Source organism: Theropithecus gelada, chromosome 6 (genome assembly GCF_003255815.1).
Source record: "Theropithecus gelada isolate Dixy chromosome 6, Tgel_1.0, whole genome shotgun sequence".
In the NCBI taxonomy this organism is placed as follows: domain Eukaryota; kingdom Metazoa; phylum Chordata; class Mammalia; order Primates; family Cercopithecidae; genus Theropithecus; species Theropithecus gelada.
In genome coordinates this window covers 127,316,937-127,344,113 of record NC_037673.1, presented here as the reverse complement: position 1 = coordinate 127,344,113, position 27,177 = coordinate 127,316,937, and positions in this window count along the sequence as shown.

Below are 27,177 nucleotides of genomic sequence, written 5' to 3'. Positions count from 1 at the left end.
AAGGGGTTTTCATGTCTCTATCTCTTTCAATTCTGCTCTGATCTTAGTTATTTCTTGTCTTCTGGTAGCTTTTGCATTAGTTTCCTCTTGCCTCTGTAGTTCTTTCAATCGTGATGTTAGGGTGTTGATTTGTGATCTTTCTAGCTTTCTGATGTGGGTATTTAGTGCTATAAATTTTCATTTAACATTGCTTTAGCTGTATCCCAGAGTTTCTGGTGCATTGTCTCTTTGTTCTCATTGATTTCAAAGAACTCTTGATTTCTGCCTTAATTTCTTTATTTACCCAGGAGTCATTCAGGAGCAGGTTGTTCAATTTCCACGTAGTTGTGTGGTTTTGAGTGAGTTTCTTAATCTTGAGTTCTAAATTGATTGCACTATGGTCTGATAGATTGTTTGTTATGATTTCAGTTCTTTTGCATTTACTGAGGAGTGTTTTACTTCCAATTATGTGATTGATTTTAGATTAAGTGCCATGTGTCATTGAGAGGAATGTATATTCAATTGATTTGGGGTGGAGAGTTCTGTAGTTGTCTCTTAGGTCCACTTGATCCAGAGCTGAGTTCAAGTTCTGAATATCCTTGTTAATTTGGGATTAACTGTCTGATTGTCAGTTAATCCTGTCTCGTTGACCTGTCTAATATTGACAGTGGGTTGTTAAAGTTTGCCACTATTGTTGTGTGGGAGTCTAAGAACTTGTTTAATGAATCTTGGTGCTCCTGTATCGGGTTCATATACATTTAGAATAGTTAGCTCTTCTTGTTGAATTTTTCCCTTTACCATTATGTATTGCCTTTCTTTGTCTTTTTGATCTTTGTTGGTTTAAAATATGTTTTGTCAGAGAGTAGGATTGCAACCCCTGCCTTTTTTTTTGCTTTCCCTTTGCTTGGCAAATTTTTCTCCATCCCTTTCTTTGGAGCCTATGTGTGTCTTTGAACCTGAGATGGGTCTGCTGAATATAGCACACTGATGGGTCTTGACTCTATCCAATTTGCCAGTCTGTGTCTTTTAATTGGGGCATTTAGCCCATTTACATTTAAGGTTAATATTGTTATGTTTGAATTTGATCCTGTCCTCATGATCCCATCTGGTTATTTTGAACAGTAGTTGATGCAATTTCTACAGAGTGTCACTGGTCTTTATATTTTGGTATGTTTTTGCAGTGGCTGGTACTGATTTTTCCTTTCCATATTTAATGCTTCTCTCAGGAGCTCTTGCAAGGCAGGCCTGGTGGTAACGAAATCCCTCAGAATTTGCTTATTTGGAAAGGATTTTATTTCTTCTTCACTTATGAGGCATAGTTTGGCTGAATATGAAATTCTGCGTTGAAGATTCTTTTCTTTAAGAATGTTGAATATTGACCCCCCAATCTCTCTGACTTGTAGAGTTTCTGCTGAGAGGTCTGCTATTAGTCTGATGGTCTTCCCTTTGTAGGTAACCTAGCCTTTCTCTCTGGCTGCCCTTAACATTTTTTTCTTCATTTTGACCTTGGAGAATCTGATCATTATGTGTATTGGGGTTGATCTTCTCATGGAGTATCTTACTGGTGTTCTCTATATTTCCTGAATTTGCATGTTGGCCTGTCTTGTTAGGTTGGGGAAGTTCTTCTGGATAATATCCCGAAGTGCGTTTTCCAGCTTGTTTCCATTCTCCCCATCTCCTTCAGGTACTCCAATCAATTGTAAGTTTGGTCTTTTTGTGAAGTCCCATTTTTCTTGAATGCTTTGTTCGTTCCTTTTCATTCTTTTTTCTCTAATCTTGTCTGGATGCCTTATTTCAGCAAGGTCGTCTTCAAACTCTGATATCCTTTCCTCTGCTTGGTCGATTTAGCTCTTGATACTTGTGTATGCTTCATGAGGTTCTCGTGCTATGTTCTGCAGCTCCATTAGGTCATTTATGTTCCTCTCTAAACTGGTTATTGTAGTTAGCAGTGCCTCTGACCTTTTATCAAGATTCTTAGCTTCTCTGCATTGGGTTAGAACATTCTCCTTTAGCTCAGCATAGTTTTTTTGTTACCCATTTTCTGAATCCTACTTCTGTCAATTCATCCATCTCATTCTCCATTCGGTTCTGTGCCCTTGCTGGAGAGATGTTGCAATCATTTTGGGGAGAAAAGGCACTCTGGCCTTTTGGGTTTTCAGAGTTTTCTTCGTTGATTGTTTCTCATGAGTTGTCTAGTTTCGATCTTTGAGGCTGCTGACCCTTGGATGTTTTGTGTGGGCTTTTTTTGTTCTTGTTGTTTCTGCTTTCTGTTTTTCTTTCAAAGGGTTGGGTCCCTCTTGTGTAGGGCTGCTGTGGTTTGCTGGAGGTTCACTTCAGGCCCTGTTAATCTGGTTCACTACCGCGCCTGAAGATGCCATTCAAGGAAGCTGGAGAACAGCAAAGATGGGTCCCTTCTTCTTCTTCGGGGATTTCTGACCTCAATGAGCACAAACCTGATACCAGTAGGATCACTCCTGTATGGGGTGTCTGACAACCCCTATTGGAGGGTCTCACCTAGTTGGGTGGCACAGGGAAGAGGACTCTTTTTCTTAATTATTATACTTTAAGTTCGAGGGTACATGCCCACAACATGCAGGTTTGTTACATAGGTATACATGTGCCATGTTGGTTTGCTGCACCCATTAACTCGTCATTTACATTAGGTATTTCTCCTAATGCTATCCCTCCCCCTGCCCCCCACCCCCTGAGAGGCCCCAGTGTGTGATGTTCCCCACCCTGTGTCCATGTGTTCTCATTATTTAGTTCCCACCTATGAGTGAGAACATGCAGTGTTTGGTTTTCTGTCCTTGTGATAGTTTGCTCAGAATGATGGTTTCCAGCTTCATCCATGTCCCTAGAAAGGACACGAACTCATCCTTTTTTATGGCTGCATAGTATTCCATGGTGTATATGTGCCAGATTTTCTTAATCCAGTCTATCATTGATGGACATTTGAGTTGGTTCCTAGTCTTTGCTATTGTGAATAGTACCACAATAAACATACATGTGCATGTGTCTTTATAGTAGCATGATTTATAAATCTTTGGGTGTATACCCAGTAATGGGATCACTGGGTCAAATGGTATTTCTAGTTCTAGATCCTTGAGGAATTGCCACACTGTCTTCCACAATGATTGAACTAATTTGCACTCCCGCCAACAGTGTAAAAGCATTTCTATTTCTCTACATCCTCTCCAGCGTCTGTTGCTTCCTGACTTTTTAATGATCACCATTCTAACTGGTGTGAGATGGTATCTCATTGTGGTTTTGATTTGCATTTCTGTGATGACCAGTGATGATGAGCATTTTTTCATATGTCTGTTGGCTGCATAAATGTCATCTTTTGAGAAGTGTCTGTTAATATCCTTTGCCCACTTTTTGATGGGGTTGCTTTTTCTTGTAAATTTGTTTAAGTTATTTGTAGATTCTGGATATTAGCCCTTTGTCAGATGAGTAGATTGCAAAAATTTTCTCCCATTCTGTAGGTTGCCTGTTTACTCTGATGGTAGTTTGTTTTGCTGTGCAGAAGCTCTTTAGTTTAATTAAATCCCATTTGTCTATTTTGGATTTTGTTCCATTGCTTTTGGTGTTTTAGTCATGAAGTCCTTGACCATGCCTATGTCCTACGTGGTATTGTCTAGGTTTTCTTCTAGGGTTTTTATGGTTTTAGGTCTAACATTTAAGTCTTCAGTCCATCTTGAATTAATTTTTGTATAAGGCGTAAGGAAGGGATCCAGTTTCAGCTTTCTACATATGGCTAGCCAGTTTTCCCAGCACCATTTATTAAATAGGGAATCCTTTCCCCATTTCTTGTTTTTATCAGGCTTGTCCAAGATCAGATGGTTGTAGATGTGTGGTGTTATTTCTGAGGCCTCTGTTCTGTTTCATTGGTCTATATCTCTGTTTTGGTACCAGTACCATGCTATTTTGTTTACTGTAGCCTTGTAATATAGTTTGAAGTCAGGTAGCATGATACCTCCAGCTTTATTCTTGTTGCTTAGGATTGTCTTGGCAATTTGGGCTCTTTTTTGGTTGCTTATGAACTTTAAAGTAGTTTTTTTCCAATTCTGTGAAGAAAGTCATTGGTAGCTTGATGGGGATGGCCTTGAATGTATAAATTACCTGGGGCAGTATGGCCATTTTCACAATATTGATTCTTCCTATCCATGAGCATAGAATGTTCTTCAATTTGTTTGCGTCCTGCTTTATTTTGTTGAGCAGTGGTTTGTAGTTCTCCTTAAAGAAGTCCTTCACATCCCTTATAAGGTGGAATTCTAGGTATTTTATTCTCTTTTTAGCAATTGTGAATGGGAGTTCACTCCTGATTTGGCTCTCTGTTTGTTATTGGTGTATAGGAATGCTTGTGATTTTTGCACATTGATTTTTGTCTCCTGAGACTTTGCTGAAGTTGCTTATCAGCTTAAGGAGATTTTGGGCTGAGATTATGGGGTTTTCTAAATATACAATCATGTCATTTGCAAACAGGAACAATTTGAGTTCCTCTTATCCTAATTAAATACCCTTTATTTCTTTCTCTTGCCTGATTGCCCTGGCCAGAACTTCCAACACTATGTTGAATAGGAGTGGTGAGAGATGGCATCCCTGTCTTGTGCCAGTTTTCAAAGGGATTGCTTCCAGTTTTTGCCCATTCAGTATGATATTGGCTGTGGGTTTGTCATAAATAGCTCTTATTATTTTGAGATACATTTCATCAATACCTAGTTTATTGAAAGTTTCTAGCATGAAGGGCTGTTGAATTTTGTCAAAGACCTTTTCTGCATCTATTGAGATAATCATGTGGTTTTTGCTGTTGGTTCAGTTTATGCGATTGATTACGTTTATTGATTTGAGTATGTTGAACCAGACTTTCATCCCAGGGATGAAGCTGACTTGATAATGGTGGATAAGCTTTTTGATGTGCTGGTGGATTAGGTTTGCTAGTATTTTATTGAGGATTTTCACATGAATGTTCATCAGGGATGTTGGTCTAAAATTCTCTGTTTTTGTTGTGTCTCTTTCAGGCTTTGGTATTAGGATGATGCTTGCCTCATAAAGTGAATTAGGGAGCATTCCCTCTTTTGCTATTGATTGTTGTAGTTTCAGATGGAATGGTACCAACTCCTCTTTGTACCTCTGGTAGAATTCGGCTGTGAATCCGTCTTGTCCTGGACATTTTTTGGTTGGTAAGATATTAATTATTGCCTCAATTTCAGAGCCTGTTATTGGTCTATTCAAGGATTCAACTTCTTCCTTGTTTAGTCTTGGGAGGGTGTAGATGTCTAGGAATTTATCTGTTTCTTCTAGATTTTCTAGTGTATTTGTGTAGAGGTGTTTATAGTATTCTCTGATGGTAGTTTGTATTTCTGTGGGATTGGTGATGACATCCCCTTTATCATTTTTTATTGCATCTATTTGATTCTTCTCTCTTTTCTTCTTTGTTAGTCTTGCTAGTGGTCTGTCAATTTTGTTGATCATTTCCAAAAACCAGATCTTGGATTCATTGATTTTTTGAAGGTTTTTTTGTGTCTCTATCTCCTTCACTTTTGCTTTGATCTTGGTATTTCTTGCCTTCTGCTAGCTTTGAATTCTGCTTGCCTTCTCTAGTTCTTTTAATTGTGATGTTAGGGTGTCAATTTTAGATCTTTGTTGCTTTCTTTTGTGGGCATTTAGTGCTATACATTTCCCTCTACACACTGCTTTAAATGTATTTCAGAGATTCTGGTACGTTGTGTCTTTGTTCTCATTGTTTTCAAGGAACATCTTTATTTCTGCCTTCATTTCATTATTTACCCAGTAGTCATTCAGGAGTAGGTTGTTCAGTTTCCATGTAGTTGTGTGGTTTTGAATGATTTTCTTAATCCTGAGTTCTACTTTGATTGCACTGTGGTCTGAGAGACAGTTTATTGTGATTTCTGTTCTTGTACATTTGCTGAGGAGTGCTTTACTTCCAATTATGTGGTCAATTTTGGAATAAGTGCGATGTGGTGCTGAGAAGATTGTATATTTTGTTGATTTGGGGTGGAGAGTTCTGTAGATGTCTATTAGGTCAGCTTGGTGCAGAGCTGAGTTCAAGTCCTGAATATCCTTGTTACCTTCTGTCTTGTTGATCTGTCTAATATTGACAATGGGGTGTTAAAATCTCCCATTATTATTGTGTGGGAGTCTAAGTCTCTTTGTAGGTCTCTAAGGACTTGCTTTATGAATCTCGGTGCTCCTGTATTGGGTGCATATATATTTAGGATTGTTGGCTCTTCTTGTTGAATTGATCCCTTTACCATTATGCAATGGCCTTCTTTGTCTCTTTTGATCTTTATTGGTTTAAAGTCTGTTTTATCAGAGACTAGGATTGCAACCCCTGCTATTTTTTGCTTTCCATTTGCTTGGTAGATCTTCCTCAATACCTTATTTTGAGCCTATGTGTGTCTTTGCACATGAGATGGTTCTCCTGAATACAGCCCACTGATGGGTCTTGACTCTTCATCCGATTTGCCAGTCTGTGTCTTTTAATTGGGGCATCTAGCCCATTTACATTTAAGGTTAATTAATATTGTTATGTGTCAGTTTATGATGTTACTAGTTATTTTGCCCATTAGTTGATGCAGTTTCTTCCTAGCATCGATAGTCTTTAGCATTTGTCATGTTTTTGTAGTGGCTATGCAAAACATGCAGTTGCAAGTTTTTGCAGTGGTACCAGTTGTTCCTTTCCATCTTTAGTGCTTCCTTCAGGAGCTCTTGGAAGGCAGGCCTGGTGTTGACAAAATCTCTCAGCATTTGCTTGTCTGTAAAGCTATTCTCTGTATTTCCTGAATTTGAATGTTGGCCTGCCTTGCTAGGTTGGGGAAGTTCTCCTGGATAATATCCTGAAGAGTGTTTTCCAACTTGGTTCCATTCTTTTCGTCACTTTTAGGTACCCCAATCAAACGTAGGTTTGGTCTTTCCACATAGTCTCATATTTCTTGGAGGCTTTGTTCATTTCTTCTTACTCCTTCTTCTCTAAACTTCTCTTCTCACTTTATTTCATTGATTTGATTTTCAATCACTGATACCCTTTCTTCCACTTGATTGAATCAGCTATTGAAACTTGTGCATGCGTCACGTAGTTCTCATGCCATGGTTTTTAAGCTCTATCAGGTCATTTAAGGTCTTTTCTACACTGTTTATTCTAGTTAGCCATTCGTCTAATCTTTTTTCAAGGTTTTTAGCTTTCTTGTGATGGGTTCAAACATCCTCCATTAGCTTGGAGAAGTTTGTTATTAGCTTTCCGAAGCCTACTTCTGTCGACTTGTCAAAGTCATTCTCTGTCCAGCTTTGTTCCGTTGTTGGTGAGGAGCTGCGATCCTTTGGAGGAGAAGAGGTGCTCTGGCTTTTAGAATTTTCAGCTTTGCTGCTCTGGTTTCTCCCCATCTTTGTGGTTTTATCTAACTTTGGTCTTGGATATTGCTGACCTACAGATGGGGTTTTGATATGGATGTCCTTTTTGTTGATGTTGATGCTATTTTTTTCTGTTTGTTAGTTTTCCTTCTAACAGTCAGGTTCCTCAGTTGCAGGTCTGTTGGAGTTTGCTGGAGGTCCACGCCAGACCCTGTTTGCCTGGGTATTACTAGTGGAGGCTCAGTGGAAATGGAGAAATCACCTGTCTTCCCAGTCTGTCACACTGGGAGCTGCAGACTGAAGCTGTTCCTATTTGGCCATCTTGGAACAGGCCCTTTTATTTTTTAGACAGAGTCTCGCTGTGTCGCCCAGGCTGGAGTGCAGTGGCACCATCTCGGCTCACTGCAAGCTCCACCTCTCGTGTTCACACCATTCTCCCGCCTCAGCCTCCTGAGTAGCTGGGACTAAGGGCGCCTGCCGCCACACCTGGCTAATTTTTTTGTTTTTGTATTTTTAGTAGAAATGGGGTTTCACTGTGTTAGCCAGAATGGTCTTGATCTCCTGACCTGGTGATCTGCCCGCCTTGGGCTCCCAAAGTGCTGGGATTACAGGCGTGAGCTACCGTGCCTGGCCGGGAACTGGACTCTTTTACCAAAGTACTTTAAGTGTCCCTTGGTGGAGGGGGTGGGCGTCGCTAGGGGTAACCCACTTATCTGGGCTGCCTGGATTCCTCAGAACTACCAGGAGGAAAGGCCAAGTCTGCTGGTTCACAGAGACTGTGGCCACCCCTTCCTGTAGGGACTCAGGGCCAGTGAGATCTGGGTTCTGTCCCTGAGCATCTGGCTGGAGTTACTGGAGTTCCTGCAGGGAGGCCCCACCCAGTAAGGAAGGATGAGTCAGGATCAGGTCTGAAGAGGCACTCTGGGCACTTGGGCTGTGGAGGACATGTCTTGGGACCAAGCCTTCCAGACTCCCTGGCTCAAGCAGAGGAAAAGCGTGGCCTGGACCTACAGAGATGGATGCCGCCCTTCCCCCACCCAGCGAGTTTAGTGTGTTAGGCAGTTGTGATTCCCAGTGCTGGCTGCTGCCCCTCCCCCAGTGAGCTCAAATGGCTTAGACAGCAGGCAGCCACAGCTGTAGTACTGGTTGCCCCTTTCCTCAGGAGCTCAGTGGGCTTAAGCAGATTCCAGCTGAGAGGCTGTTGAGAACTGTACAGCTCTGGGGTTGGGAACTAGGCCCTGGTGGCGTGGGTTTCAGAGTGGGATCTTTCGATCTGTGGCTTGCACAGTTCTGTGGAAAAAGCATGGTTTCCCTGGCTGGGTAGCACACTCACTCGCTGCCTCCCTTGGTTGGCGGGTGGGGGCTCCTCTGTCCTGTGTCGCTGTCAGGTGGGCTGCCACACCACGCTGCTCTTCCTTCCTCTCCATGGATTACTCCAGCCACCTAGTCAGTTCTGATGAGAGAACCTGGATACCTTGATTGCCAGTGAAGGATTCACATGTTTATTATGGTTGTTTTCTACCTGAGCCTCTGATCACTGCTGTCCACTGATTAACGATCTTGAGAAGAGGAGATTGTTCTGGATTATCTGTGTGGGGCCAACGTAATTACATGAGTCCTTATAAGTGAAAGAGTGAGGCAGGAGTGTTGGGGTCCGCGTGTTTCCTAAACAAAGGAATGAACACACAAGACAACACAAGACAAGACAAACATGGCGGCCGCCTTGAATGGTGCACTCTGCTTTATTTTATACAGTTGTTTGTGGAATGTTACCAAGTCACAAGACACATTGTTGTTTTTCTGACCTTTCCCTGACTTTCTGGATTTTCAAGATGTTTACACATAAACAAGCCCCCAAGGCCCTGCTTCATTTGCAAGAGCAAGACTTATCGGGAACATCTCGTTTGTGAGCATGTAGTCCTCTAGAGTCAGTATCAGAGTCAGAGATATTCAAAGATGTTATGCTGTTGGCTTTGAAGATAGAGGAAAGAGCCATGGACCTGGGAGTGAGAGCAGCCTCTAGAAGCTGGAAATGGCAAGAAAAAGGATTTTCTGTAGATCCTCTAGCAGGAATGCAAGGTTGCTGGCTGCTAACACATTGATTTTAGGACTTCTGACTTGTAGAACTGTAAAATAATAAATGTAAGTTGTTTTATAACGCTAAGTTTGTGGTAACTTGTTACAGCAGCAATAGAACACTAATACAGTGGGTTAGTCTCTAATTTTGATAGAGTATCTCCTTCAGGATCTTGAAAAAGAACACATGGAAAATAGATTTTTGATGACTTATATATCTAAAAGTATCTTTATTTTTATCTTAGAGTCATTTGAGGATGGAAATAATTTTCCCTCAGGATATTGAAGGTATTTCTCTATTGTATACTTTCTTCCAGTGAGAAGTTTAATGCCATTCTGATGCCTTATCCTTTCTTTGTTTCCTGTTTTATGTATCTCTCTGAAAGTTTCTAGTGTATGTATTTTTATCTCATATGTGGAGAAATTTCATGATGGTATACTTTTGTTTCAGCATGAGTCTTTTTCTGTCTATTGTGTTAAGCTCTCCTGATTTAGAAATTTAACTTTATCAATTCTGAAATATTTTGTGCATTATTTATTTGATAATTTTCTTTATTTCCTTTCCTCTGTTCTCTCTTTCTGGAACTCTTGTTACTTGGATGGTAGACATCCTGGACTTGTTAAATTTTCTTTTTTTTCTCCTTCCCATTTTCTGTTTTTTTATTTGCTCTACTTCTGGAGATTTCTTTAAACACGTCTTCTAATTCTTCTTCACATTTCTTCTATCTTATTTTTAGTTCCTAAGAGTTTTTTCTTGATCTTTGAGTGTTTCTTAAAAGTTTGCCATTCTTTTCTTCATATGTATAGTATTTTTTTCTTCATCTTTAAAGAAAATAAGTAAAATATCAGGCTCCCTTTAAGACATCTGTTTCTGACACTCCAGTTCATTTTGGTCTTTGTTTTGTGTAGGAGGCTTTTCTGAAATATCTGATGTTGCTTGTCTACCTGTTCACATTGAAGAGTGAGGCACTAGAAAGCTGTTTGGAAGTGTTGTGTGTAAATTTAAGTGTGTGTATGTTTGTGGCAGAGATGTAGGTTGCTGATTGGTGGTCCTCACCGAAGGGTTATTTGACTTGGGTCTTTCAGGAATGGAATTTCAATTGTTATTGTAGTTTTATTTTTCCCTAACTTGTGCTGGTCAGTTAATTCAGAGATGATTCTTTTAACTTCTTATCTAGGATATTTAAAGTCTGCCAGTGTTCTTGGAGACAAATAGGAGAGAGGACCCATGCATCTCATTGTTCAGTATATAGACATTCACTTAATCCTTCTGTTTTTCAACTTGCCTGGGTTTTATATAGATACAGTCTCCCTGATTTAATCTCTCTAAGTTATCTGTGGGGGTGGAGGAGAGATTCTGTGTTTTCAACAGTGTCTTATGCAAATTATTTAACAGTCCTCCTGTATCAAATTCAATTGCATGCTATGATGACTCCAATTTCTGAGAATCTCTTGGATTCTAAGGTGCAAAAACAGCTAGCTTCTAGTTTTTTTTTGATTTGGGAATTTTCTTGTTCTCTAATCCTCTTCCTAGCTTCCAAAATTCAGTCTCTGTTATTGCTTCTTGGACTCACTTTATTCTTATGAGCTTTAAATCTTTTCACCATCATTTTAATGAATTTCAAGAGAGATAGTAGAAACAAAGTATGTTCAATTCTTCATATTTAACTGGAAGTTCAAGGATTTGTCTATTTTTTAAAATCCTATATTGATTTTTAATAAACGTTTATGAGCTCTAGTGCTCAGCCTCTCAGTCTGGATGTTACCTTGTTTACTGAGGCACATGGCAAAGTAACTGATGAGTCTATAAAACTGTATAATCCTCCTACCAGTTTTCTGGCTATGTTGGCAATTGCTGATTTAAGTGTTCATGGCAGGACTAAGGGAGCATTGTGCTTCGTCATTGCCATGTCCATATGTCATATAACAATTGTTTGAAAAATAATATGGTTCAAAACTTTTTGAACTTTTCCTAAAGGTGTACTGTGCTCAAACACTATAAAAGGAAATTTGTTTTCATGGTATTGAAAGCGCCATTCTACTCTTCTCTCCCTATTTTAACTGAATTTTGTTTTTTATCATTATTTCTGAGAATTCTTTCTGAAACTCCAAACCAACAGAGTATTCTTTGGTTTGTTAATTTTTTATTCGTCATCCTTTTGAATTTATATTTTGTGATTAAATCAGGAGACACTTCCATATTCTTCCCCCCATGTAAAGTATTTATCATAACAGTCCTTTTTTTTTTTTTTTTTTTTGAGACAGAGCCTCACTATCACTCACGCTGCTGGAGGGCAGTGGTGCAATCACAGCTCACTACCACTTTGACCTCCTGGGCTCAAGCAATTCTCTTATCTCAGCCTCTTGAGTAGCCAGGACTACAGTCATGCCACCATACATGGCTAATTTTTTTCTGAGATAGGATCTCACTATGTTGCCCAGGCTGGTCTTGAACTCCTGAGTTCAAACCGTCTTCCTGCCTTGGCTTTCCAAAGTGTCGGGATTACAGGCATGAGCTACCAGGCCCAGGTTACTTTTTTAAGTTTTAAGAGAGTGCTTGTTCTAATACTTTAGAATACATTGAGGAGATAATACCTGATCCATGTTTTGGGGGATATTTATCTCCATTGCTCTACAGTCTTAATATTTTCATAAGAGAGAACCTTAATTATTTTAGTTTGTGTTCAAAGAGATATCTTTTATCATTTTAATTTTGTGTCTTTGGACCTTCTCCAGACTCATTATGTTTGTTTTGAGGTTCATTAACCAGAAGTCACATGGTATTTCTGGTGTGAATTATCTATGAGTTTTTAATAAGGATAGAATTTTGTTCTGTGTTTGGCTCAGTGGATTTCCTGATGATACCCAGAACTTTTCTTGTGGACTGCATTACAAAATCTATACAGATTGACTTCCAGGACAAACTGTGATCTTTAGTTTTGTGGGGGTATCCTCTGTCCCATACTCTTCTTTAATTCCCTAAAATTACTTCCATTATTTTAATCATCCCAATTCCTTACCCATTGCCTGTCTACACACTTTTCAATTTCCTCTTACTTCCACCTACTATTCTGACACCTTTCCTTAGTCCTGACTCTTTTATCATATGTGCCTTTAAGCCTTCCCGAGAACAAGAGAACTATGAGAGCTTTGGTCTCCCTGGTTTCCATTTTTGTCATGCCTGTACTCCCCACAGCAGCCTGAGTGTTCGTTAGAAATATGTGAATTAAATCATGCTGCTCCTCAGCTTAATAGCCTCCAGAAGCTTTGCATTGTGCTCAGAAGTAAATCCAAGTTTGACAGTGCCCTACATTATCTGACCTCTGCCTACCTCTTTGATCTTATCCCGTTAGATCACAGTACTGTGAGACACACTGGCCTTCTTGCTGTTCTGATAACACTTCAAGCTCATTCCTGCCTTGTCTCTATGCACTCAAGTTCCTTTTCCTTTTCCATGCTGTGCTCAGATCTTTGCATAACTGGCTCCTTCATATCATTCAGGAATAACCTTAGATGCTACCTCTGGAGAAATGTCTTCCAATTCAATCCAAAGCAGCATACCCCTGGTTTCAGTCACTTTCCATCACATAACATCATTTTATTTTATTGTCTTCATATTACTTGTTATAATCTAAAATCATCATTTACACTATTTGTATATTTTAAGATTGTCTTGCTCTCTATTTTTTTGGTCAGTTTTTGCATAGTGTATCTTTTTTCCATTCTTTTACTTAAAAAATTTACATTTTAAAAATTGAGGTAAAATACACCTATAAATTTGTGATCTTTGCCATTCTTTTTTTTGTCTTTAGTTCTGTTTATGTGATGAATTACATTTATTGATTTGCATATGTTGAACCAGCCTTGTATCCTGGGGATGAAGCTGACTTGATCATCATGTTGGATAAGTTTTTCGATAGGCTGCTGGATTTGGTTTGCCAGTATTTTATTGAGAATTTTTTAATTATACTTTAAGTTCTAGGGTACATGTGCAGAATGTGCAGGTTTGTTACATAGGTATATACATGCATGGTGGTTTGCTGCACCCACCAACCCATCATCCGCATTAGGTATTTCTCCTAATGCTGTCCCTTCCCCAACCCCTACCCCCCGACAGGCCTCAGTGTGTGATGCCCCTACCCCCATGTCCATGTGTTCTCATTGTTCAGCTCCCACTTATGAGTGAGAACATGTGGAGTTTGGTTTTCTGTTCTTGTGTTAGTTTGCTGAGAATGATGGTTTCATTCATGTCCCTGCAAAAGACATGAACTCATCCTTTTTTATGGCTTCATAGTATTCCATGATGTATATGTGCCACATTTTCTTTATTCAGTCTATCATTGATGGGCATTTGGGTTGGTTCCAAGTCTTTGCTATTGTGAATAGTGCCACAGTAAACATACGTGTGCATGTGTCTTTACAGTAGAATGCTTATTCTTAAATGTATGGTTTAATGGTAATAAATACATTTATATATATTTTCCCTCTTCATCCCTCCCTTTCCTCTACCATTCCCAGCCTCTGGTCATCACTATTCTATCCTATCTTCATGAGGCCCACTTTCTGAGCTCCCACATATATCAGTGAGAACATGAAACATTTGTCTCTTTTTGATTGACTTAACATAATGACCTTCAGTTCTATCCATGTTGTTGCAAATAGCAGGATTTCATTGTTTTTAATGACTGAATAATACTCCATTGTGTGTATATACTGCATTTTCTTTATTCATTCATCTGTTGATAGTCACTTAGATTTATTCCGTGTCTTGGCAATTGTGAATAGTGTTGCAATAAATAAGGGAGTGCAGATATCCCTTCAATATATTGATTTCCTTTCTTTTGGAAATATACCCAGTAGTGGTTAGTTTTTTAAGGAACCTCCATACTCTTCTCCATAGTTGCTGTACTAATTTACATTCCCACCAACAGCATATGAGGGTTCCCCTTTCTGTACATCCTTGCCAGCATCTGTTATTGCCTGTCTTTTGGATAAAAGCCATTTTAACTGGGGTGAGATTTTACTTCATTATGGTTTTGATTTGCATTTCTCTGATGATTAATAATGTTGAGCATTTTTTCATACAGTTGTTGGCCATTTATGTGTCTTCTTTTGAGAAATATCTAATCTGTTTGTCCACTATTTAATCAGATTAATCACTTTTCTCCTATTGAGTTGTTTGAGCTCCTTATCTATCCTGGTTATTAATTTCTTGTCAGATGAATAGTTTACAAATATTTTCTCCCATTCTACAGGTTGTCTTTTCACTTTATTGACTGTTTCCTGTGCAATCAGAAGCTTTTTAGCTTGATGTAAATCCCATTTGTCTACTTTTGCTTTGGTTTCCCGTGCTTTTGAGGTCTTACTCGAAACATGTTTGCCCAGATCAATATCCTGGAGCATTTTCCCAATGTTTTCTTCTAGTAGGCTCATAGTTTCAGGACTTAGATTTAAGTCTTTAATCCATTTTAATTTGATTTTTGTGTATGGAGGGATAGGAGTCTAGTTTCATTCTTGTGCATGTAGTTATTCCGTTTTCCCATCACTGCTTATTGAAAAGATTGCCCTTTCCCCATTGTATGTTCTTGGTGCCTTTGTCAAAGATGTGTTGGCTCTAAATGCATGGATTAATAAATGAGCTCTCTATTCTGTTCTATTAGCTTATATGTCTTATTTTTATGCCAGTATCATGTTGTTTTGGTTACTACACTTCTGTAGTAAATTTTGAAGTCAGGTAGTGTGATGTCTCCAGCATTTTTCTTTTTGAGCAGGATTGCTTTGGCTATTTGGGGTCTTTTGTGATTCCATATAAATTTTAGACATTTTTTCTATTTTTATGAAGAATGTCATTGGTATTTTGATAGATATTGCATTGAATCTGTTGATTGCTTTGGGTAGTAGGAACATGTTAACAATGTTAATTCTTCCACTCCATGGGCCTGAAATATCTTTTAATTTTTTTGTGTCCTCTTCAATTTGTTTCATCAGAGTTTTATAGTTTTTTCTTGTCTAGATCTTTCTTTAGATTGATTTCTACGTATTTTATATTTTTTGTAGCTATTGTAAATGGGATTACTTTCTTTCTTTTTTTAGATAGTTTACTCTTGGTGCATATATTTAATAAATGCTACTATTTTTTTATGTTGATTTTGTATCCTGCAACTTTACTGAGTTCATTGATCAGTTCTAAGATTTGTCTGGTGTAGTCTTTAGGATTTTCTAGATATAAACTAATATCATTTGTAGAGAGGGACAATTTGACTTCCTCTTTTCCAATTTGGATGCCCTTTATTTCTTTCTCTTGCCTAATTGCTTTGGCGGGAATTTTTAAGACTGTGATGAATTAGAGTGTTGATTGATGGTGGGCATCCTTATCTTGTTCCATTTCTTAGAGGAAAAGACTTTCAGCTTTTGTCCATTCGGCATGATGTTAGCTGTGGGTTTGTCATATTTGGCACTTATTATGTAAAGTATGGTCCTTCCAGGCCTAATTTGTTGAGGATTTTTATCACAAAAGAATGTTGAATTTTATAAAATTGTCATTTTTCTGCATCAATTGAAATTATCATTTAGGTTTTGTCCTTTATTCTATTGATGGGATATATCACATTTAGTGATTTGCATATGTCAAACCATCCTTGCATCTGTGGGATAAATCTCACTTGATCATGGTGTATTATCTTTTTGATGTGTTGTTGGATTAAGTTTCATAGCATTTTGTTGAGAATTTCTGCACAGATGTTTATCAGGGATATTGACGTGTAGTTTTCTTTTTTTTTGCTTTTTCCTTATCAAGTTTGTTATACAATAATGCTGGTCTTCTAGAATGAGTTTGGAAATATTCCCTACTCTTTATTATTATTATTATTTTGGAGTTTAACTAGGACTGGTATTAGTTCTCTAAGTATTTAGTAAAATTTGCCAGTGAAGCTGTCAGTTCCTGGGCTTTTCTTTGATGAGAGACTTTTTATTATGGCTTTGATCTTGTTACTCATTGTTTGTTTGTTGGGGCTTTCTATTTCTTCATGGTTCAGTCTTGGTAGGTTGTATGTGTCCAGTAATTTATCTCTTTCTTCTAGGTTTCCAATTTGTTGGCATATAGTTGTTCATAATGGTCTATAGTAATTCTGTGTATTTCTGTGGTATCAGTTGTTATGTCTCCTTTTTCATTTCTGATTTTATTTATTTGCATCCTCTGTCTTTTTTCCTAGCTAGCTAAAGATTTGTCATTTAAAATTTTTTTTCAAAAATCAACATTTCATTTCATTTATCTTTTGTATTTTTAAAAATCTTAGTTCAGCTATTGTGGAAGATAGTGTAGCAATTCCTCAAAAACCTAAAGATAGAAATATCATTTGACCCAGCAAACCCATTACTGGGTATATACTGAAAGGAATATAAATTATTCTATCATAAAGACACATGCACACGCATGTTCACTGCAGCACTATTCACAATAACAAAGACTAAATGCCCATCAATGATAGACCGAATAAAGGAAACGTGGCACATATACACCATAGACTACTATGCAGCCATAAAACAGAATGAAATTACATCTTTTGCAGGGACATGGATGGAGCTGGAGGCCCTTATCCTTAGCAAACTAATGCAGGAACAGAAAACCAAATACCGCATGTTCTCACTTATAAATGGGAGCTAAATGATGAGAACACATGGACACATAGAGAAGAACAACACACACCAGGGCCTTTTCTTGGGCATAAAAACATAAATAATGGGTAGTAGGTTTAATACCTGGATGATGAAATAATCTGTATAACAAACCTCCACGATACAAGTTTATCTGTGTAACAAACCTGCACTTGTACCCCTGAACTTAAAATGAAAGTTTTTAAAAATCTTGATTTCATATATTTCTGTTCTAATCTTTATCATTGCTTTCTTTCTGCTAGTTTTGGGTTTGGTTTGTTCTTGCTTTCCTTAGTTCCTTGATTTTCATCATTAGGTTATTTATTTGAAGTCTTTCTACTTTTTTGATACAGATGTTTATTGTTATAAACTTCTCTCCTAGTGTTGCTTTTGCATATCTCATACATTTTGATGTGTTATGTTTCTATTTTTGTTTGCTTCAAGACACTTTAAAACTTCCTTAATTTCTTTATTAACTCATTATTAATTTCTATGTGTTTGTGTAGTTTCCAAAGTTTTTCTTATTGATTTCTAGTTTTATCACATTTTTGTGAGAAGAGAGACGATATAATTTCTATTTTTTGAATTTGCTCAGATTTGTTTTGTGGCCTAACATATGGCCCATTCTGGATAATGTTTCATGTGCTGAGGAAAGAATGTGTATTCTTCAGCAGTTGGATGGAATGCTCTGTAAATGTCAGTTAGGCCTATTAGACCTAGTGTGTAGTTTAACTCTGCTATTTATTTGTTGATTTTGTATCTAGATGATCTGTTCCTGACAGTGGGGTGTTAAAGTCTCCAACTAGGATAGTATTACATACTGTAATATACTGCAATTATTTATATTGTAGTATATCTCTCCTTTTAGATTTATTAATGTTTGCCTTATATATTTGGAAAGTCTAGTGTTGGATGCATATATATTTATATTTTTTATATCCTCTTGCTGAATTGACCCCTTTATCATTATATAATGACCTTGTCTCTTTTTACGACCTTACATTGGCAGTCTATTTTATCTGATGTAAATATTGACACTCCTGTTCTTTTTAGTTTGCAGGTACATGTGGAATATCTTTTTCCACCTCTTCACTTCCAGTCTATGTGTGTCTTTATAAGTGAAGTGGGTTTTTTGAAGGCAGCATATAGTTGTATGTTGTTTCTTTATCCTTTCAGCCACTCTGCCTTTAAATTGAAGAATTGAGACAATTTATATTCATTGTCATTATTGATAAGTAATGACTTATTACTGCCATTTATTGCTTATTTTCTGCTTGTTTTGAGACTCCTTTTTTCTTACTTTATGTTTAAGTGATTTTCTCTGGTAGTATGTTTTAATTTGTTGCTTTTTATTTTTAGTGTTTCTACTAGAGATTTTTGCCCTATGGTTGCCATGAGGCTTGCAGAAAACACTTATAGATATAACAAGTTATTTTAAAGAGATGACAACTTATCTTAGATCAAAAATATAAAAATAGACATAAACAAAGGTAAAAGACAAAATATTCTACATTTTAACCCATCCCCCCACATTTTGACTTCTAATTGTCTCAATTTTTACGTTCTCTACTCTTAGCCAGTTGCTTTAGCTATTGTTGTGTTTGATAGGTTTGTCTTTTGGGCCTCATACTAGAGTTATTTGTGGATTGTATACCATCATTACAGTTGTAGAGTATTCTGGGTTTGTCTGTGTACCTAACTTTACCAGTGGGTTTTATACCTTGAAAATTTTTATTTTTTGCACATTACTTGTTGTTTTCTTTTAGATTGAAAAACTGCCTTTAGCATTTCTTTTAAGATGGGTCTGGTTGTGGTGAATTTCTCTCATCTTTTGTTTGTCTGGGAAAGACTTTATCTCTCTTTCATAGTTGAAGGAGAATTTTGCTGGACATAATATTACTGGATGGCAGCTTTTTTTCTTTAAATATTTTGAATATGCCATTTTATTCCTTCCTGGCTTGTATGGTTTTTGTTGAGAAGTCTGTTGCCGGATGTATTGGAGCTTCGTTACATGTTATTAGGATCCTTTCTTTGTCCTTGGCCTCTGAGAGTTGGACTATTATGTTTCTTAGGGTAGTCTTATTTGGGCTGAATCTGTTTGGTGTCCTCAGGCCTTCCTGTACCTAGATATTTACATATTTCCCAAGGTTTGGAAGGTTTTCTGTTATTATCTCTGAATAAGCTTTCTACCCCTTGGTCTCACTCAGTTCCCTCTTGGGCATCAATATTTCTTAGATTTGGTGTTTTGAGGTAATTTTGTATATCTTGTAGGCAGTCTTTGTTCCTTTTCATTCTTTTTTCCTCCTCTGACCATGTATTTCTAATAGCTGATCTTCAAGCTCACTGATTCTTTCATCTGCTTGTTCTATTTTGCTGTTCAGTGCCTGTAATGAGTTAAGCATCTGTGTTTTTCAGTTCCAAGAGTTCTGTTTGACTTTTTCTATTATTGCAATCTCTTTTAAATTTCTGTGATAAATTTCTGAATTGCTTTTCTCTGTTATCTTGGAGATCACCGAGTTTCCTTAAAATTTCTATTTTTAATTCTTTGTTAGAGAGTTCACAAGTTGACATCTTTTTAGAGTTAGTCACTTGATTTTTGCTTTGTCCTTTTGGTGAAGTCATAGTTCCCTGTTTTCTGTTGTTTCTTGTGTATATATGCATGTGTCTTTGCATTGAAGGATTATTATTACAGTCTTCTCTGTTTTGTTTTGGTTTTATTGGATAAATTTGCTTAGGAAATTTTTACTACTAGGTTGCTGCCTCCTTTTTGGCTCTAGGTGGCCCCTTAAGTTCAGATTCATCTTGGTTTTTATTAAATAATTGGAACACTGCCTGTCTTGAATTGGGAAGGTCCCAAAGGCATTATCCCACTAGTGTATCAAAGCTGGCTAGATGTTTGTGCCCAGGGGACCTGTGGAATGTATCTCCTACAGTATTGGGCAGGTGAATGGCTATTCTGATTTGGCATCTCCTTAGGCCAACTGGTAGAGCAGTTTCCAGGGCCAGGGATGATAGCCCTGTATTCCCACTTTGTCTCTTCCTGTCCTTAGGGATATTTCTCCCATCAGGCAGTCACAATGCTTCCTATGTGTTAAGGCAAAAAAGGTCTTCTGACATGGCACCCAAGCTGGTAGGGAAGCTGATTGACCACCTCATTTTCACCTTTTCCAGCATAAAAATGATGAATTGGGGGCAGATTTTCTATGTGCTTGGTGCTGGGCAGAATGGGGGGTATATGTTGTGGATATAGAAGTCTGATTCTCTTACCATCTTTTCAGTTTTTTCACTTTTCTGTGGCCCTGAGAACTCTCTTATTCTCATGTTTGTGTTCTGGGATGTTGCTGGTGAAAATCTTGGTGCTGTATATTTGTTTTTGGTTTTCTTTATGGGGGGGTGAAGCCAGTTTGTTTCTACACTGCCATTTTGCAACCAGAAGTCTTTTACTTCCAACTTACCTGTGTTGTTGAATTGGAAGTATGTTTCTCGTAAATAGCATGCAGTTGGGCTGTGTTTTCTTATCCATTGTGACAATCTCTGCCTTTTAATTGATGTGTTTAGAATATTCATATAGTTGAGTTTTTATAAGTGACTTGGAGTGAATTTCTTTGGGTTTATCCTACTTGGGATTCACTTAGCTTTTTGAATTTGTGTTTATGTCTTTCATCGCATTTGGAGAGTTTTCAGTCATTATTTCTCTGAATACTCTTTCAATTCCATTCTGTTTCTCCTCTTCTTCTGGAATTCAAATAATGTGAATATTGGATCTTTTGATAGTCTTGTAGGTTCTTGGGACTCATTTCTTTTTCAGTCTATTTTTTCTTTGTTCTTATTGGGTAAATTCTATTGATTTGTTCTTAAGTTTATTGGCCCTATCCTCTGTCACCCCTACTCTACTATTGAGCCCATCTGGTGAATGTTAAAAAAACCTCTATTATTGTATTTTCCAGTTTCATAATTTTTATTTGGTTTTTTAATAATTTTCATTTTTTACTGTTATTTTTATTTTTCATTTATTCTAAGATAATTTGTAATTCCTTATTCAGTCATTTTTATGATGGTTGCTTTAAAATCTTTTTTAGACACTGATTCATCTCAGTGTTGGTATCAGCAGTTTGTCTTTTCTCATACAAATTGAGATTTTCTTGCTTTTTGATGTGACGCATGATTCTTAAATTGTATTCTTGACATTTTGTTTGTCATTTTAGGAGACAATGAGTTCTACTTTAATTTTTTATTTTAGCAGGCAGTGAGTCTGTTTAGATTTAGTACAAAGGTCCTCAATTACGTTTTTGGGCTGTGATTCAGTGACATAGGTCTTGTGGTGATATTTTTGTCTCCGTGGTTTATCTCATGCTGCTGGATCTCCCACTAGTACCCAGTGGTGCTCCTTGGTGGGGTGAAAGGAGTTTTCTCCAGCCACGTTTCCAGGTGCCTTTGTATGCAGGAAGGGAGTTTCTAGCCCATGGAGACAAGAGTACTCCTGGGTTGGATATTTGTGGTAGAATCCCCTCTGCTTATGGGGAATGAAGTGGCTTTCCACTTTTATAAGTTTCTTGAGAGCTAGCATATTTCTTTTATTTTCTAACTGAATGTTTAGAATAGTGTTTAGTGCATGCTGGGTCATCAATATGTATCTTTCAATTAATGAATTAATACTTTATGACCTGCCCTCTCAAGTTCTGAGGTGAAAAACATGATCCATGTCAGATATTTAATAATTTTCTGTAGCCGAATGTGTTGGCTCATGCCTGTAATCCCAATACTTTGGGAGGCTGAGGCGGGCAGATCACCTGAGGTCAGGAGTTTGAGACCAGCCTGCCCAACATAGTGAAACCCCGTCTCTACTAAAAATACAAAAATTAGCTGGGCATGCTGGCATGCACCTGTAATCCCAGGTACTTGGGAGGCTGAGGTAGGAGAATCACTTGAACCCAGGAGGCGGAGGTTGCAGTGAACCGAGATTACACCACTGTACTCTAGACTGGGTGATTGAGCGAGATTCCATCTCAAAAAAAAATTTTTTTTTTCACCTGAAAAGTTGGCATTAAGAGCATCAGGTCTGCATATGAAAGTGGTTGCAACTTGCAAAGTATATACTAAAGAGGTGTGAAACAGCTATAATCTGCCATGTGTAATGAGTTTCAGAAAAGCCATCTGCAGAACAAGAGAAAAGAATGAAACAGCTTTACTGACATAAGTAGGACCTGGTGTTGGAGAGAAAGCCATGGTGGCTCTCCAATTCACCATGGGACTCACGTCTTGGGGTTACACAAAACATCCGTATATCCTTGTAATAAATTTTCTTTCTATGCCTTTGAAAGCCTAAGTTTATTTATATTATGCACAACTGAAGTATCTTAGCTAATATCATGTGTTTAAATAAAATAATGAACTATTTGAATGTTTATTTTATGTTGAAAAGAATTTTTTCCTTGCATCTGAAACACCATTTGTACTATTGTTTCTATGGGAAAATCTGTGCCCAAATAATGTAGATGATTGTTTACAACAACTGGGGATTGCTGCATGTTCGTTTTTACCAATTACACTTTTAAAAGCACATATTTATATCTTTATCTACCCTTCATGTACTTTTTGGAGGTGAGGTGAGGGTGGGAAGATACCATGCTGTGGTCCTAGGAAGATATTATTAGCTGTGTTGAATATTAAAAGAATTTTTCCTTGCCCATCAGTGTATGCCAACAAACCTATTGACTTTTTCAGTCAGAGTTTTTGGAGGCAGAATTCAATATCAGTTAAAAATTTGTTATGCAAATGTGAGGAAGCATACGACAATGTTGAAGGAGAAAAGATTTTTGCAGCATTTTTTTCTCTTAAAAGATGAAATCCATTAACCCTATGATCTTTTTACCACAAAAGTTTAAAAATGTAAAGTGAAAGAAAGAGAAGATAAAGAATATGGCCTTTAAATCAAATTGGTTTGATAAACAAATAATCTCTGAATGTTCAGCCATACTTTTAGGTAGTTGAGTTTTATGGGCGGTGTGTGTGTGTGTGCGCGCGCGCGCGCACGTGTGTGGGCGTGTGTGTCTATAGATGGCTTTGAAGTGCAAGTAAAGCATTTTAAGTCAAATAAGCAAGAAAAAAGATACATAAAAATGGCCTGTTAATTGCTGAGGCAATATCCAGTGAACATCAATTAAAACAGAAGGCTTTGAAATCAGGGAAAAATAATTTAAAAAAATCATTGTTTTTCTTAATTACAGAGTAAGAATGAGGCTAATTCACTGCCCTCTTCCTCAACCCTCCTCAATCATAGATAAAGAAATCTCAGTGGCATGTTATTTAGTACAAGAACTTTACCATCAGTTTTATTCATCAGCAAAACCAAAGGAACAATTGCAGGATGTTCTCTATTATTTAGCATGGAATGCCTTTGTTACTTTATGTTCTTGCCTGACATTCTTCCTTGTTTGTTGCCATTAAATGCTTGGACACAGTGCAGTGCCAAGTAAGTCAGTGCCCAGGAGTTTATGTTATACTACTTAGAAAGTTATGGTAATATCACCTCTTGCTTAAAACACTTGGTCAACACTGCCTACCAGGTTGAGTACAGTGGAATACATACAATATAAGGCCATGTTGATTACCATGAGAAGGAAAATAGATAATTAACTGTAAAAAATAATATTGAGAATGAATTGCTTGGCAGACTATTTGATCCCATTAATGATTTCACTTTTATAAGATTAAGTAAGATCCTATCATATTCTGTAGTGTTGATACTAAAAATTCTATCCCCTCCCACATTTTTAGCTCCCTGTCCAAAAGTGAAGGCAAGTGCTTTTTTGGCATACATTTCTTTCTTATATTAATTAGTTGACTTTTCTGTACCAAGAAAAAGGCAACTAACAGGCAACATAATCATCCTGCTGTCATTTTCTAAATTATTCTAATGTAATTTTCAGAGCATGGCTTCCATAGATCATTTATTCATTTAGTTGAAATGCTTTTGGAAGTATAGAAGCCAAATTTTCTTATGTGGTTTTATAACTTATAAGGACAATTTGGAAATAATAAGTTTGGATGCTTCACTAAGACATTTTGGCTATCTGTCCCTAACCATATAAGGAACTTCATTTCAGGCATCTTTCAAATCCCTCCTCTAAATCTTTTACTTTGGGAATGGTTTCTGGATACAGTAAGAACAGTTTGCTTTTGAAGGTGGTAATTGTGGACTGCGTGCTGTTTGGCAGCTGCTAATTCTCTTTCTTTTTCTGTGGGCTCTCTAAGTGGAATGTCCTTGAAATAGTAATGAGGAATTACTCTCTTTTCTACCATGTCCAGAATATTCCTGGTGATTTTAAATTGTGTTATTTTTGGTGCTCATACCAGAGACACCTATGTTAATTAGTTCTGTATATACTTCTTAAGTTCTCATCTCTAAAATTAAAAGAGCCAAATTATAGACATAGTGAAGTTTGACTCTGAATGTGGTTGGGTTTAAATAAGTTCCTCCAAATAATTCTTTGAGTTTAATATGTTTTCATTTGCAATCCTGTGTCACATTTTATGCCTTACGATTGGTTTCCATTTTTTAGAAATAATCAACTGCAGGTTTCTTTGCGGTGTTGATATTTCTGTTTATATTACTTTGTGTATTTAAATATTTACATAAGGCTATCTGGGTATTTCTTACCTTGGATGATTACTTTCGCAGTTTCTGATGTCAAAATTCCTTTTTTATTTAAGAGTTAATTACAGTTAAATAAAGTTTTGGTCCCGCCTAATATTATTTTTTTGAGGTTCTCTTTTTAGAACTAAAGCTGTATCTTACTGTTAGATCGGAATTAGTTTTCAGAGGATTGTACCATTATTGAGTCACTAAATATTTCTTAAATCCATCTATACTGTATTTCCGTAGTCTCTTCACTCTCCCATACTCTTAGATAATAATTTCATATAAAACCTCCTCCCCCGGCACCACTCCCAACTTTTTATTTCCCTGAGAAAATAGAAGCAATCAGAAGAGAACTTGGACAAGCTAACCGCAACATCTACTCACCTCTTTGTATCTGTCCTCATATGTTCTGCTTTCTTTCCTATTTGCTCTAATGAATCATTCACGTTCCCAGCAAATGCCAGCATCTCCGTTCTGCCAAGGTCCCTTCTTTTCTTGTGTAGTTGAAGAAATTTATCTAGCAATTCTTTGCTCTCCCTCCCTCACTAGTAAGTTTTCCCCCTCAAGTGGACTTTTCTTATTGGCCTGCAAACAGGTAGATATAACTTTTTCTTTAAAAACTCTCTTTTGACTCCACATCCTCCTCTAGCTACCATCCTGTTTCTAGCCTTTTTCAAAAACACATTTATATTCATATATTGTAAAACTAATCCTGTCAATGTGTTGTCCAGAGTTATTGTATCATTTTGCATTCCCATTAGCAGTATATTAAATTTTGAGTTGCTCTACTTTCTTGCTAATACTTGGTATTGTCAGTTTCTCTTCCTCTTTTTTCTTTCTTCTTTTTCTCCTCCCCTTCTCTAACCCTTCCATCTTTTAAATTTTAAACATTCTATTAGGTTTATAGTGATATTTCACTGAGATTTTAATTTGTATTTCATTAAGGACAATAATGGTGAGCATCTTTCCATGTAGTTATTTGCTATCAATATATCTTCCTTGGTGAGGTGTTTGTTAAAATCTTTTGCCCATTTTATATTGTATTTGTTTTTCTTTGGCTAAGATTTGAGAAATTTTAATATATTTTATATAGAAGCCCCTTGTTGAATATGTTATTTGTGAATATTTTCTCCTAACTTTCAGCTTGTCTCTTCATTCTCTTTAATATTGTTTTTGCACAGAGAAAAGTTTTAAAATTTGATAAAGCCCAATTTGTCCTTAAAAAAGTCATGCTTTGATGTCAAATCTAAGAACTTTTTAACCCAAGGTCAAGAAAATTTGCTTCTGTATAAAGTTTTATATTTTACATTTGGGCCTATGATCCATTTTGGGTTAACTGTTGAACAAGGTGTGAGGTATGGGTTGAGGTTTAATTCTGCTTTTCCATACAGATGTTCAGTTATCCAAGGACCATTTGCTGAAAGGACTATACTGTCTCCATTGAATTCTTTTGCATATTTGTCAAAAGTCTATTGTGTTCATATTTGTGTAGATCTGTTTTTGAATTCTCTATTCTGTTCTTTTAATCTATGTGTCTATTATTTATCCAGTACCACATTGTGTTGTCTACTACTCTGAATCCTCAAAGTGTTTTTTCAAAATTGTTTGGGCTATTCTAGTTTCCTTGTCTTTACATACAAATTTTATAGTCAGCCTTCTTTCTCCCTGTTTTTTTTTTGTTCTTAGTCTACATGGCTATATCCAGTGACTTTCTTTCTTTTTTTAAATTATACTTTAAGTTCTAGGGTACATGTGTACAATGTGCAGGTTTGTTATATAGGTATACACGTGCCATGTTGGTTTGTTGCACCCATCAGCTCGTCATTTACATTAGGTATTTCTCCTAATGCTATCCCTCCCCCTGCTCCCCACCCCTTGACAGGCCCCCGTTATGTGATGTTCCCTGCCCTGTGTCCATGTGTTCTCATTGATCAATTCCCACCTATGAGTGAAAACATGTGGTGGTTGGTTTTCTGTTCTTGTGATAGTTTGCTCAGAATGATGGTTTCTAACTTCATCAATGTCCCTGCAAAGGACATGAACTCATCCCTTTTTATGGTTGCATAGTATTCTATGGTGTATATGTACCACATTGTCTTAATCCAGTCTATCACTGATGGACATTTGAGTTGGTTCCAAGTCTTTGCTATTGTGAATAGTGCTACAATAAACATACTTGTGCATGTGTCTTTATAGTAGCATGATTTATAATCCTTTGGGTATATACCCAGTAATGGGATGGCTGGGTCAAATGGTATTTCTAGTTCTAGATCCTTGAGGAATTGCCACACTGTCTTCCACAATGGTTGAGGTAGTTTATACTACCACCAACAGTGTAAAAATGTTCCTATTTCTCCACATCCTCTCCAGCACCTGTTGTTTCCTGACTTTTTAATGATTGCCATTCTAACTGGTGTGAGATGGTATCTCACTGTGGTTTTGATTTGCATTTCTCT